Source organism: Bactrocera neohumeralis, unplaced genomic scaffold, assembly GCF_024586455.1.
Source record: "Bactrocera neohumeralis isolate Rockhampton unplaced genomic scaffold, APGP_CSIRO_Bneo_wtdbg2-racon-allhic-juicebox.fasta_v2 cluster09, whole genome shotgun sequence".
Lineage (NCBI taxonomy): Eukaryota > Metazoa > Arthropoda > Insecta > Diptera > Tephritidae > Bactrocera > Bactrocera neohumeralis.
This window is the reverse complement of record NW_026089622.1, coordinates 24,010,397-24,026,143: the sequence shown is the minus strand read 5'-3', so window position 1 is coordinate 24,026,143 and position 15,747 is coordinate 24,010,397. Positions and strand designations below refer to the sequence as shown.

Below are 15,747 nucleotides of genomic sequence, written 5' to 3'. Positions count from 1 at the left end.
TTTTGGATTATAAAATCAGGCAGTGGCTAGTCTGCCTCTCTTGAATACTTCTGTACTACTGTGCCACTCAACTATGCTCGACTGTATATTTCGAATATTGTTCGAGTGTTGTTCGAATTAATTTTTGGTTACAGGTCCGCTACGTGTGGACCTTTGACCCACAGGTTCCACTCCCACATATATATTTGTAACTCCTATATACATATATTTGATATATGTATATATATATACAACATTATACATATTTCTTATGTTGAGAATAGAAGAAGCGAAAGCTTGAAACTGCATATTTGCAAAACTTGCTTATCTACACAAACATATCTAAGTGCAGACGGTAAAATACCTGCATTTTATGATTTCTTTTTTCTCGCCTACTGCGTACCGCGAAAATTATATATATAAATTTGTGTTGTGTCCTCTGACGATTATGTTATTGTCCTTTCAGTGTCAAATAAGAAGGCAATCAAACTGAACTTAATATTGAACTCTAAAAATATTATTGAACATAATATCATAAGTGTGCGTTACTATATTCGGCAAGCCGAATCAGTATACGCCAACACAGTCGCTTGCGTCATAGGCAAGTGTCGGGTTACCGCTGTCAGGAGAATGTTGCAATGGAAACAAAGTGCATTGCATCATTCTTGCATTTCACAAACAAAAAGTGCAATTCGTACGAGTTAACTACTCCCCCCTCATGCTCATGGCCGTCCCCGGTGGTTTCGTAGCTGTTGATGGCCTTCCGTACTTCCTTCGACGTTTGTCTTCCTTTTATGATTTGCCAAACGATGATAAAGCCAATGTCAACAACACAGAGCAAAATGCCTGCCGCAAACCAAACCTTATGTGATCTGGCCTCCAACTCGTCTTTGAAATTTTGAATGAAGCGCAAATTGTGCTTATTCATCCTCTGGAGTTGGGACATGCTTAGCACTGGATCGACCCTACTACGCTTGGCGATCTGTTTAAAACTTCGCGCCGATTTACATATGTATGTATATTGTGCCGTTGATTGTGGCAAAACATCGATTTTTTATGATAGTTCGAAAATGTTAAATTTTTGGAAAGATATTTACATTATTTTAACTTCTACAGCCGTACATTAGCAGGTAGCGCGCGGTCGAGGGGTTCGATGAATGGATGCTTTGTAGGTCATTTATCTCAAAACAAAAACGATCCATCCGAATCACTTAAAATTTTAATATGGTGTTTATAAGATCAATATCTATCGCTGGGACTACGATCAAATTTTAATTTTAAGAACTTCGATTTTTTTTCGATCTAAAACTGATCCAAAAATAGCTGTTTTCAAAACCTGAACTTCAAAAGAGCGAAATTTTTTTAATTTTAAAATTTTTTTTGGTTGTAGTCCCCGCGATAGCTGCACTCCTACTGATTAATAATTTATTTGGCTTATAGTATGTTTCAGATTTTCAGAAGAGTCAAAATCAACAACGGCACCGGGAGTCATCTTTTAACATAGCTTTTTGTGGACGCCATTTTTAATATTGTTAAACATTTTTTTTTAAATATATTTTTTAAAAATATTTTTGCACTTTTCATAAGTATATAAATAAACTGTAAAAATTTTAAATTGATTGCTCTTTTTTTAAACCTTAAAAATTCCGGAAAACACCCTTAATTCAACAGCGCGCCAGTCGTTTATTCTTTATCACATTTCCGCCAATTGGATATTCCAAGCGTAGCCAGGTCCTTCTCCATCTGGTACTTCCAACGAAGTGCAGGTCTTCCTCTTCCTCTGCTTCCTCCGGCGGGTCCTGCGTCGAATACTTTCAGATCTAGAGTGTTTTCGTCCATTCGGACAACATGGCCTAGACAGCGTAGCCGTTGTCTTTTAATTCGCTGAACTTTGTCAAAGTTTTCGTATATCTCATGGAGCTCATCGTTTCATCGAATGCGATATTCTCCGTGGCCAATGCGCAAAAGACCATAAGTATTACGCAGAACTTTCACTCGAAAACTTGCAACGTCGACTCATCAGTTGTTGTCATCGTCCATGCCTCTGCACCATATAGCAGGATGGGAATAATGAGTGACTTATAGAGTTTGGTTTTTGTTCGTCGAGAGAGGACTTTACTTCTCAATTGCCTACTGAGTCCGAAGTACCACCTGTTGGCAAGAGTTATTCTGCGCTGACAGGAGATATCATTATCATCGGCATTATCTTATAAAAGATTGTACCTGCTCGATTAAGTTCTGCAGCTCGAATTATTTTCTCCAGCAGCAGATTGAAGAAGTCGCACGATAGGGAGTCGCCTTGTCTGAAACCTCGTTTGGTATCGAACGGTTCGGAGAGGTCCTTCCCCATCCTGACGGAGCTTTTGGTGTTGCTCAACGTCAGTTTACACAGCGTATTAGTTTTGCGGGGATACCAAATTCAGACATCGCGGCATAAAGGCAGCTCCTTTTCGTGCTGTCGAAAGCAGCTTTGAAATCGACGAAGAGGTGGTATGTGTCGATTCTCCTTTCACGGGTCTTTTCCAAGATTTGGCGCATGGTGAATATCTGGTCGGTTGTTGATTTGCCAGGTCTAAAGCCACAATGATAAGGTCTAATCAGTTTGTTGATGGTGGGCTTTAATCTTTCACACAATACGCTCGATAGAACCTTATATGCGATGTTAAGGAGGCTTATCCCACGATAGTTGCATTGTGGAATCTCCCTTTTTGTGGTTTGGCAGAGCACACTTAAATTCCAATCGTTGTGCCTGCTTTCGTCTGACCATATTTTACAAACGAGCTGATTCATGCTCCTTATCTGTTCTCCGCCGCCGTGTTTCAATAGCTCAACAATCCATCGGCCCGACCGCTTTGTTGTTCTTCAGACGTGTAATTGCTATTCGAGCTTCTTCATGGTCGGGCAATGGAACGGAGCAAACGTTCACCATCGATTGAGGAATCAGGTTAGCTTCTCCTGGCGTTATGCTTTCACTACCATTCAACAAGCTGGAGAAGTGTTCCCTCCACAATTTTCACCTTAGAGCGTTCTACAAGAGTGTGCTTCGGTCTTGAAACCTTCTGTTAGTCGCCGCATTTTTTTGTATAATTTTCGAGAATTACCTTTGTCGGCCAGCTTGTCAAGCTCTTCATACTCAAGCATTTCGGCCTCTTTCTTTTTCTGTCTGCAAATGCGTCTCGCTTCCCTCTTCAACTCTCGGTATCTATCCCACCCCTGTCTATTGTTTGCATCATTTAAATGATATTCGAACCATCTTTATTTTTTAAAATCTTGAGTACTGAACCCAATAAGTCTAAGCTTTTTGCCATACTTACGGACAATAAATTCTAATGTGTTTTCGCATGTGCGACTGAGGAAATAATTTGGTTAAAATTACAGTTTCCTCTGCTTTTTTAGCAAGCTCTGTTAAATTGGTTGAGTGTCTTAAATACCAGTACCTTCCCGTCGATTACCGGGATATACTTGGAGTGAGAGAAGTCGATAATCCGACTATGTACTACCCCTAATATTAATAGGATTGCAAGTCCAATCCTCTAAAAATAAAATAAAGATTGAAAGATTGAAAATCGTTGTGCGCTTAAACTATGAAAATGCTATTTTAAATTGGAAAGTTTTTACTTGAAAGCAGCCATTATCTAAGGTTGTCTTTATGTACCACCCACCCTCTAATGAGAACAGAAGTTCCAAAGTCTTCTTGAATTGTTTCTTCTGTGAAAAGGCGTCTTAACTTATTTCCCAATCTTCTGTTATTTTTTACGAAAACTTTTTCGCATACCTCAAATACCTCGGTTTGTCTATTCGGGTTTAATCTTTCAATGTTATCGTGCAGGGGTTTTGCAATTTTATTGTGACCGAATATACAGATCGATTTTACGCGATTGTTGCTCTTAGTATCAACTCGGCGAGTGTACTATGAAAGTCAATGTGGAGTTTGAGCAACTGTGTGGTGATGGTGCGTTCACAATGTCGACGTCGTGCCCGCTTTTCAACAGGGCCCTGATAGTTTCTGAATCAAAAGAAGCTTCGTGATCGCAGTAAATTGTCTTGGTCTGTGGGAACAAATTCAACAGCTGAATAATTGGCGGTTTAAATCTGTTATTGTGCGAGACACCAGTGGCTGTACCACGGCAAATTTTGAGAATTTGGCAATGCAAGTAAGAAAATTTGTTTGTCAGCTGAAAAGATGACGATGTATTTCTCCAGCGTATGATGGAATCGGTGTCTCCCCAAGTATTTGTTTTTTGGGGTGCCTATCTTGAAATTCGTTATTTTTGGAAAATAATAATCGCGAAGGATTTGTTTAGTATTTCCCTGGGCGGCTCTGTGCGCGCGGTTATGTTCGGTGCTGACAATTTCCATTCCTTCGTTTTTATCTGTAATGTCGACAACGATATTTTTGCCGTGCTGGAATTTGGTTGCCGGGAAATTAAGCACCAAATCATGTTGAATACTGGCTAGTGTTGGTAGATTGCAGTGCATTGCGTTTATTACGTCTGTGTAATTTATAAGGTGACGTATTTTTTAGCCAAAGAGTAGGATAATTCGTTTTAATAGGAATTTTATTCTTCAAGAACGATTTGATTCTTGAAACAGTTTAAAGGCGTTCTGTCGTTGCAGCGTCTGACCGTATCTCGGCGTTCAAATTTTGCCGTGATAGGGCATCCGCCACATAGTTTTCTTTGTCTGGTTTGTAGAACACTTTTGCGTTGTGTTCATCAATGAATGCCTTCCACCGTTTGATTTTTGCATGCGTGTTTCTATCTTAGACGGCACAGGTAAGGGGCTGGTGATCAGTGAAAATATTTATTGAAGTTATACTTCTTATACGAGTTCGGAAAAGGTTTCCATAGATTCATATTTGCGCAACCTTGTCTGCGAAGATGTTCGTGCAGCAAGGGAAGCGGTGACAATCGGCGATCGTTTATTAGTTTCTTTCGGCACAGCTCCGATTTTCTACCAGCAACACAATGTTGCCATGCTTATGCTTTTGTTGTTTTTGTAGAACAATGTTTCAATTTTTGGTTGGTGACATATTCACATGTGTGCGCATATGTATGTTTGTATGCTTGTGCATTATTGAGTTATACTTCTTTTTTCTTTCGTTTGTGTTTCATTTCTGCGAATTCTCTACTATTTTGTGTGACTTTTGGTTGAAATACTCTGCGTTTATAAATATTTGCGACTTGCGCCAGGAGAAAATCAAATTCCAAAAAGTCTGCTCTTCGATGATTATGCCGAGGAATTTTCTTTTCCTAATATATATCTTGGACAAATAAGAACATTTTGAGACGGAATTTCAGTTCCACCCTTCCAAATGGCATCGAGTGAAATAAGACGAGTGGATCGACGTGGGGTTACTCGCCATTTGCTTTATATAGCTGCAAAAAAATATGGGACTTCGTGTTGCTTCATCCCTGACTGTTGCCTTCAAGTTTATCGGGGATGAGTACAAATGAAATTGGATGGATTCCGCTGTTACACCTGCTACAAAAAATTAAAGATGGGAGAGTAATTTCTGAAGATGAAACCGCTCAATTGAATTGGTTGAATAAAAGTACATTAATCAACGAGGACGCTGTAACCTGTGCCATCTGTTTCGACAAATTAGTGCACACGTTACTGAGTCTCCTACAAAGCGAAAAAGCATCCCCATGTGCACAATATAGGGTGAAAGACTATTTAAAACATCATAAACACACGTTTACGTGTTATAAAAAAGTAAGAGGTATACATATGCGGAGAATATGTGTTTAAAAATTGTAGAAAAGTTATAACAGAGTTGGTGAAAAATACCTACATATTTTGAATATTTTGGGAATAAGAATTCTTGGGCTCCCAATTGTGTTTGTAAATCTTGTGTGGAATATTTAAGATTATGGAAAAGTGGTAAAAGAAGTGCCTTTAAATTTGGAACACCGACTATTTGGCGAGAACCACGAAATCATCTACTGTTATTTTTGTAGTGTGAACATAAACGGTTTAAACACTAAAAATCGAGCTAAATGGCAGTACCCAAGTAGTACTAGTTGTGTTCAACGTCCAGTGCAGCGTTCACCTAACTCTTCAGAGCCTAAAAATATATCTGAACCATTAGAGCAAGACATTGAAGGACCAAGCTCATCACAAAATGATGCTGATTTTGAAGGTATGTCTAATGAGCCAAAACGCTTTTCCCAAAATGAGTTGAATGATTTTGTAAGAGATTTAAATCTTTATAAACAAGCTTCAGAATGGTTAGCATCAAGACTAAAAGAAAAAAACTTGCTATCCTCGGATACTAAAATAAGTTTTTATCGTGAAAGAGATGCAGAATTACGGTGTTATTTTTCCGAAGAAAACAGCATTACCTTTTGTTCAGATATCAAAAACTTGTTGATAAAAATGGGCTTGAAGCGATACGAACCAAACCACTGGCGTTTATTCATTGACAGCTCAAAACGTAGCCTTAAATGTATTCTATTACATAATGGAAATAAATATTCTGGGGTACCTATTGCCCACAGTGCAAAGTTAAAGAAGGAATATTGTAACATTTCGCTAGTCTTGAACAAAATAAAATACAATGACCATGAGTGGCAAATTTGTGTCGATTTAAAAATGGTCAACATTCTTCTCAGTCAACAAAGTGGTACACCAAGTTTCCCTGTTTTATATGTCTTTGGGACAGTAGAGCAAAACAACAGCATTGGGTGAGAAAAAACTGGCCCTTGAGAGAAAAAATGGAGCCTGGAAAGCACAATATAGTCCACAAATCATTAGTAGCTCGTAACAAAATTATCCTTCCACCATTACATATAAAACTGGGCATCATGAAACAGTTTGTAAAAGCACTAGATAAAGATGGGAACTGCTTTTCTTACATTTGCCAAAAATTTCCTCAGCTCACTATGGAAAAGATTAAAGCCGGAATTTTTGATGGCCCCCAAATTAGACAACTTACGAAAGATACACAATTTAGAAATTCTATGACTGAGTCAGAACTGAAGGCTTGGACAGCATTCGTATCTGTGATGCAGAATTTTCTCAGAAATAAAAAATCTGAAAATTATATTGAACTTGTAGAAGACCTTCTGCTACAATTAAAAAATATGGGATGCAATATGAGTATAAAACTCCACTTTCTCCATAGTCACCTAGAGAGGTTTCCGGAAAAGTTAGGAGATATAAGCGTAGAGCAGGGAGAGCGTAGGCATCAGGACTTACGCGTCATGGAAGAGCGCTATCAGGGTTTCTGAGATACAAATATGATGTCTGACTATTTTTAATCTCTAATTTCCAAAGTCTACACATCGGAGAAGAGCTTTAAAACGAAGTTTTTTAGAACTTAATGCTTAATTATTTTTCTTAATAAAATTTTTCTTAATAAATACAGGTTTTTTTCTGTGTAATACCTACATAGCTGAAACTCTGAAACTAGAGCTGATAAAAATATTTAAATTATATTTTTGGAAATAGCATATTATATGGAGTCAGCAACAGCTAAAATTTCTTCGGCAACAAATGTACTGTAAACTAGTGTTATTATTTCAAAAATTACATTAATTTCGACTATTTGAAGATGTGCCAAATGAACTTAAATGTGCTCATAATATATAAACACTTCCATTCATTCCTTTCATTTCTTCAAAAAAAAAATTAATGACCTCCATGAAATATGCATATTCGCATTATTTCGTTATCATTTCCATATTTATACCAATAGAATTTCTATGGCGTACACATACTTATTATGTACATATGTATATTATTTCTTTGGCACATTTGTCTGTATGTTTCCGAAAGCAATTTTTTTTTTTGTTTTTTTTTTTATGGCGAGATGTAAAAAAAATCATCAAAAGACACTATTGCCCTTACAACAATAGTGTGGGACTTTAACCCACTAAAAAAAACATCTCATTAACGACACATAGCTTTGGTGAAATGCCCTGCGGAACTACCGATTAAGTATTACATCGCAGAGCAAGCTAAGCCTATTGACTATAACGTCTCAGGGATTTTCGAACTGGTTTTGGCTGTTTGCCTCGCTATATCGCAGTCGTTCTAGTCTTCGCTGCTCTTGAATAACCTTAGCGGCCGAGTGCTTAACATGGTTCCACACCTGCTTTGACCGCAGCATGTGTGGCACTATGATATCTGGCATTATTCTTTCAGAAATTTCCGTTTCTAAAAATGTCCTATCCTCCTCATATTTTGGGCAATGAAAAAAGATATGTTCTGCATTTTCTTTTCCATAACCACAAGATGAGCATATTTCTACCTCATCATGGCCATATTTGTGGAGGTATTCCCTAAAACAGCCATGACCACTTAATAGCTGCGTCAAGTAAAAATCAACGTCGCCATGCTTTCTGCTAACCCAGGTCTCCACATTTGCAATCAACCTGTGCGTCCATCGTCCTTTGGGCGCTGAGTCCCACATAGATAGCCATTCTTTCAGACTCTGCTGTCTTTCTTCCTCGCTCTCTCTAGCTGTTAGGGGCTTGCCGCTACTTTTGCTTTTACTGTATACTCTCTCAAACTCACTAGCCATTATTTCAGGTGGCATTATGCCTGCAATCACTCCTGCGGCTTCGTGAGACACCGTACGGAAGGCGCTGGCAACTCTAAGCGCACTTAACCGAAACAATGACCTTACAGGTTTCGCATACGTTTTTTGTTTTAGAGCATTAGCCCACACTGGTGCTGCATACATGACTATTGACTGAGTCACTTTTGCCAGTAATAGCCTTCGGCTCTGACTTGGCCCGCCTGTATTAGCCATTATTCGACTTAAAGCCGCGTTAACACGCGCCGCTTTTTCACAAGCCTTCTCTATGTTTGTTTTATAGTTCATCCTCGTATCAATTATTACGCCTAAGTATTTTAGGAATGACTGTGACGTTATTTTATGCCCGTCAATATCCAAGGTGACGACTTCCACTTTCTTCCTGCTAGATATGAGCACTGCTTCAGTTTTCTGTCCTGCCAGTTGAAGCTTCGCTGTTGTTAACCATCTCTTTATTTTTTGTGCAATATTGGTGCATAAGTCCTCGATTTGGTGCAGTTCTTTTGCCACGATTGTCACCGCTATATCATCCGCATACCCTATTATTTCCACTTCTTTCGGTGTTGGAAGTCGAAGGATTCCATCATAGAGGATGTTCTATAGGAGTGGGCCTAGCACCGATCCTTGTGGTACTCCACCAGTAACTGCATATCGCTTTACCCCTTCATCCGTATCATACAACAATGCTCGGTTCGAGAGGTATCTATTTATGATACGCAGAAGAAACGTTGGCGTTTTAAGAGCCTCTAGTGCTTTCATTATGTGGGCCCAACTAGCGGAGTTGATTGCATTTTTAATGTCCAGCGTGACAACGGCGCAATATTTTTTGGAACCGTACATCCACCTAGTTCCCTCGATGGCTTTGTCTGCAATTTCGGTGACTGTTTTGATTGCGTCAATTGTCGAGCGTCTTCTGCGAAAGCCGTACTGTTTGTCAGATAAGCCCTTTACTTCTTCGAGGTGTTTTTCTAGCCGATCACTTATTATCCGTTCGAGGATTTTACCCATAGTATCGATCATACACAGGGGCCTGTATGAACTTGGGTCACCTGGCGGCTTGTTTGGTTTGGGAAGCAAAACCAAACGCTGCATTTTCCATTTATTCGGGAAAACTCCATCCCTCAGACACTTATTGAAGAAGTCCGTAAAATATTTGGGTTTGACTTTGATGGCAGTTTTTAAAGCCCTATTTGGAATGCCATCCAAACCAGGTGCTTTTGCGTTACTAAAACGTTCCGAAGCTTTTGCGACTTCATTGTCATCCACTGGCAGAAAAACTGGAGGCTCTAACCTATCTAGGGCTACTGTTTGCGTTTGTTGTTTTGGAAACAGAGTCTCTACTATCTCCTTAAGTAGTATAGGGCAGGTCGGTATTTGAACGAGAATGCTTTGAGCAAGGCATTCCCACGTTGACTTGTTTTTCTGCTTTCCCATTCCAGGGCCCAAGCTGAGTTGAAATCTCCTGCAATTAGATTCGGAGTTGTTGTTTGGGCATCTTTAACAAGTTCGTCAAGAATTTTTTCGTACGCTTCTAGCGATAAACTTGGTGGCAAGTAACAACTATAGATGTGGATACCACAAACTTTTGCTCTAGCATAGAACGATCGGCTAGTCAGTGTTCTTTCTTGCACCGCCTTATCGCCGCAGACCCATATTGCCACTTTACCTGTGCTATCTGAGACCCATGTTCCTGTCTTTAGACTTTTGTATTGCTCGCATATTATTGCAACATTTATTTTCTTTTCGTACACTGTTTGTTTTAGGAGTTCCTGCGATGCTTCGCAGTGGTTTAAGTTTAATTGGAGGATTTTCATTTCCTATTACTGCTTGCTGCTAGGTAAACTGGACATCTTTTACTGCTGATTTGATGATTTGTATTCGGTCTTCCATTGATTTTGCAGGATACACAAAATGGTTCCTTCACGCATGCTTTAGCAAAATGTCCCTTTTCTCCACACTTCATGCAGCATTTGCTTCTGTCTTCTGGGTTTGTGCACTTACCTGCTATGTGGCCATATTCGAAGCATCTATACTTCCCTTACTCTACACACGACCCAGCCAATCTTGATTTTTCCTGCGTCTAGTAGACGCCTTGCCTCTTTCTCTGGAAGGCTTAAAACTGCTGTTTGTGTTCCTGAAACGCTTTTCTAATGTTTCTAATAGAACACTTCTCTACATTGAGTTCTTTTAGCTGCGACAGTAGTTACATCGTCTAAGTCCCGAATTTCTATTAGTTTCTCTTTTGCTGTTTCCTCTTTGATCTCGCGCCAGCTCCAGCAGGATCTCTCCTTTGGCTGTTTTTTTAATACGCGGCACGTTTTCGCCCAAATTTTGGAGAGTTTCCTCTTTTTTAACTGCTTGTAATATCTCACTATAAGACATGTCCCCAGTTTTCGTGATCACCAGCGCATCCGGTTTCGGAGGGGGCCTGCGAATAACTTTTTTTGCTCTTTGATGACTTTGCTCCCTTTGTTTTTGACTGTCATCCAGCTTCCATCGTTTGGCGTTTCTTTTATTTTTTCGTTGGAGGGGCCCATCTGTGTCTCCACTTGATCGGCTGGCTTGCTCTTTTTCGGTGGCGTTTTCCGATTGGCATCCTTTTCTTCACGCATTCTGTTAGGTGTTGCTTCCGACACGCTTTTAGCGAGGCTAGCTGCTCGATCTGCTTTTCTAGAGCTTGCATTTTGCTCTTGTGCACGTGTATGCAGTCTCGAAATAGCACTTATTAGTTCTCGCATGCCATTATTAATAGAACGTTGAGGTGGACGCATCAAACTTATGAGCTTATTGATGCTGTCCCCTAGCTCTGCCATATAATCCCTACCATCTTGAACAGTTTTCACTGGACGCGTGCTACCTATTTGTAGAGAGGGCGGCGACGATCGTGCCCGTACAGGCCTTTCCATGGAAAGAACCTTTTCTGGTGTTCGATCTAACTTTGACCTTCGCTTAAAGGGGTCTATTATTGCGCTATCAACCATACTTGTAGCATTATCTGATACGCTGGCCAAGTGGGCCACCACCGTATCATTGCAGTCATTGGATATCGACGGCTGGGAGCCTGCTTGCTCACCCCCTACAACCGCCGGCACTGGGCTTTTTACACCCTGCACCGTAACTTTAATACTTGTACTATTCGCAGACATGTTTTTATTTGTTCCGGGATCCTACCCGTACCATTTTATACCTACTGGAAGGTGATTTGCTCGGCCGCTCCTAACAGACAGACGCTGCCCAGTAAGCCGCTCACTCTGAGTCAGACGCTTCTGGGATTTTTGTTGGTTTGACACTTATTTATGGGCGGTGTCGATTCGCCCCATCACAGAGACTTCGTCGGGCAGATGTAGCTTTTTAGACTACACCCTCCATCTCTGCTGCTTTGGTCGGGGACTGCTTATTGAATATTCGCAGCTAACCTTCATATCTGGAGGCCGTTCAACTATCCGCCACCTGCTGACCCCCAAAATGCAAAAAAAGCAAATGCGAGCCACATACATATGTACATACATTCATAATAGCAAGTGCCGCAGTCATCTTTCGCATCTCCGTTGTCACGGTCAACCAATGGCCGAAACTGGCGTTTTGTCAAAGAGTCAAGTGCTGAACACATTGAGTGCGAATACACACGTTCTTATGAACACAGTTATATAGTTGTGAAGCTGCCTCAATAAATGTGTCCCTAAGAACGTGTGTATTCTAATATTTGACAAATGTCGCTTGCAGTCTGTCGCGCTCATTGTGTTCAGCACTTGTGTGATGATAGAAAATCCAAGCTGTGCCGAAAAAAATAAACGAATGGCCGCCAATTGTCACCGCTTCCCTTGCCGCTGTACAGCTCCGCCTACAAACCAGCGTAAATATGTATACGTATGTATGACCGTGCATACATATCGACGCAGATTTTTGCGAGTCACGGAAAAATATTTTAGACAAATATTGTAAATCGACAACGGCTATGTTGCCACTTTTGTCACTTCTTTCTGTGAAGAAGCATCAGAAAGTTGTTCAATTTATGATTTTTAGCTTTTGCCATCGTCGCGAAAAGACGCTTGTGGGCAAAGGCATGCTCGGGAAGATGTTACGGCGTCTGTTTTTATGAATGAAGCGAGGTTGCTTGTGGAATTTGCGCCTGCGTTTATGAATGAAAATGTTTTTGTTGTAAGATTTACTACATTTGTTCTTCGCCAATTTGGCTGCCATATTGAGTTGTGGTGCTTTTGCTATTTAGACAATTGGTGTTTTTGTAGAACAATGCTTAAATTTTTTGTTGGTGACATATTCACATGTGTACGCATATGTATGAATGTTTGCAATATACAGATTAATGCGCGCACATGTAATAAATATATTGATAAGTGAATACATACACATGCGAATACATACATACGTTCAAATGTGCAAATAATAAGATTAATATGATAGACGATGTATTTACATATATATTGTTGTGATAAATTCAAAAGAAATATATTATAACACAAAAATATTTATTAGTATAGTGTATTATGTAAAAATTAAATAAAATTATTAGATATGCAAGTCCAAATTGACTATAAATATTACTATGCATGCATTCATACAAAATTATACTCATATCATAACTTTGTTTACAATATTCAATATTGAATTGCGGACGGCAAAACTCAAAAGCATACATTCACACATATGTACATATGTATGTATAGCATATATTGCACATACAAGCGATTGCCTGGTTGAAAACAAAAATCTAAACAAGCAAAACGAAATTCTTTATAATGTATGTATTCGTTGGGAGTGTAATCATGGGCATGCATACATATGTATATTTACATTCTCTGTGTGTTTTCTACAAATTTTTCGCTGTTATGGGCATGCATATTTATCTCTATTCATCTTCTCTGATTGGGCAGATATGCCATCTCATCATATGCCGTAAATACATACTTATATTTATTTCTCTTCATATTCTTTGTTGAATATGTGGAGAACTGTTAAAAATGTTAAGATTTTACAGCGTGACTTCTATAGCTGTGAGGTGAATTCCTTACTATAAATCTAACAAATGTTCGCTGTCGAACCTGCACCTTCTCTATGTTTTTATCTTAGCAGGAAAGGATTCTCCCTGAATTTCAATAATATATCTTAGACTTAATCTGGTATTTTCGGTTAAACGTTAGCAACAGGCACGAGACCTACGTATTCGGTATCTGTCGACTTGGGCAGTTTTGGTCCGATTTCGACAATTTTTATAATCTCAGATTATAATAGTTTTGTTCACCTAAGGATTGTATGTATCAGATACACCTAATCGAGGTAAATATAGAGTTACAAATAATTGAGAAAAAAGTGAGATATTTTGATGAAACTTGGTATGCGGGTTCCTCAGTACAAAAATATTACGAGTTCGTAGATGGGCATGATCAGGCCGAAACTTATAAAATACCATAACTAAGCACTAAATTAAGATATAAAACTGTAATTTGGCACAGGAGATCGCTGTAGCAAGGGGTACCTGTGGGCTAAGAATTTTGAAAACGTGGGCGTGGCGCCGCCCTCTAACAAATTCTCCTATACCGTTTAAGCTACAACAAAAATCTGAGTACAAATCCCATAAAGACTTCTCCCGACAGTGTGAAAATGGATGAAATTGATTGATAACCCCGCTCACTCAGCATATAACGGTACCGTTTAAAACTACTTAAACTACTAAAAGCACCAGCAATAAATAAGTATTTAAATTTACATTAAATTTTGCCCCCGAAATTTAATGATAGCAGAGTGAAAATTGGACGATGGGCGTGGCACCGCCCACTTTTTTGGTGAAATTACATATCTGAGCACCCAACCGACCGATTTCGACTCAATTTGAAAAATCTCATACTCACATTACTCATGCCAATATATATTTGTGCATAAAATAGCTACAACTAAGCGAAAACTTGACCTAGCCAGCATATGTCCATTACCAGGATTTTCGAACATCAGGCTGACTTTGCTCCTTATGATTGGTGATTGTATGTGAGGTACCGTAATTAAGCCCAGGGAACATTTTTTTAGTATGTGACATGATAATAGTTAATAACTCCCATATACTACATATTATGATTTTCGGTTTTCTAACAAATCTTATGCCAAATTTGTCGGTCAGTGTATGAGTTAAATAATGAACTGTTTTTATATATATATATATATACATGCATAAAATTTTTGAGATTCCGATGCTCTGTTGATGTCTCTATTTGTGCAAAGTTTAATCCTAATATTATATATTCATTGCTGCTGGATTTGTGCACTAGAAAGTGAAAGCGTGATTGTAGTTCCATTTCGCCCATTTCCACACTGTAACTCAGCTTCACAGAATTAAATTTTTTTTGGTTCAATTAAGCTTAAAATTTCGCCTTTCCAACACTGTATGGTATGGCACAATGTGATTGGTAGCACTGGAGGTATACGACTGTAACGACATCTATTGACAAAATACGAAAATATTTTTACAACTACCCAATACATAGTATTTTTTGTTTTTTTTTTATAGTAGGGGGAAGCATCGAAAGCCGGACTGCGGAACTTTAATCCGCTAAACCTAACCTACTCACAACTCAAGACTCTCCCTCGGAACCACCAACTAAGAATTACTTCGTGGGAGGTACAAGACATTAAATTCTCCTCTATTGCGCATACTGACGAACGCCTAATCTGTTGAAAAAGTCTCAGTTTTGTGGAATCTGAAAAAATCGCTTCTAAAGCATCCATGTACTAAGTATTTGCGTCAGATGGAAATCTAGGTCTCCATGTCGTCTGTCTGTCCACGAGTGGATGTCCGGTATAAGTCGATGTGTCCAGCGGCCTTTGGACGAGGAATTCCACCGCTCATGCTACATTTTAATGCTCTTGTTCCTCTCCTCTGTCTTTGCCGATACCGTTTTAGGCGCTGATATAAACGCTCGAGTTCATCTCCCTGGATGTCAATGGGCGGCATACTGGCTAATATTTCAGCAGCGTCGGTTCGGAAAGCACTTATTACCCGAATCGCAGAAAGCTTATGCACTGCAATTATTTCATTAGCACACTCTTTTATATTCATTGCCTATATTCATACTGGCCCCGCATACAGTATTATGGAACTCATTGCTTTCGCTATTAAGAATAGCCGACTGGAACGCACACAGACTCTACTGATCATCATTCTCGATAGAGTATTGAATTTTTGTTGAATTTTGTTCGCTTTACCGGAATAATAA

General features: G+C 39.2%; 1 protein-coding gene and 1 long non-coding RNA gene across 6 annotated transcripts in view; one reads left to right on the top strand and one right to left on the bottom strand.

Annotated features, from left to right (window-relative positions):
• LOC126764081 (synaptosomal-associated protein 25) overlaps positions 1-15,747 on the bottom strand; it is a 532,618-nt gene that overhangs the window by 159,772 nt on the left and 357,099 nt on the right. The gene's annotated exons all lie outside the window — the stretch shown is intronic.
• Positions 1,467-15,747, top strand: part of LOC126764341 (uncharacterized) — a 473,995-nt gene continuing 459,714 nt past the window's right edge. Inside the window, exon 1 of the long non-coding RNA XR_007667954.1 lies at positions 1,467-2,549. This is a non-coding gene — a long non-coding RNA (uncharacterized LOC126764341). The remainder of the gene's footprint in view (positions 2,550-15,747) is intronic.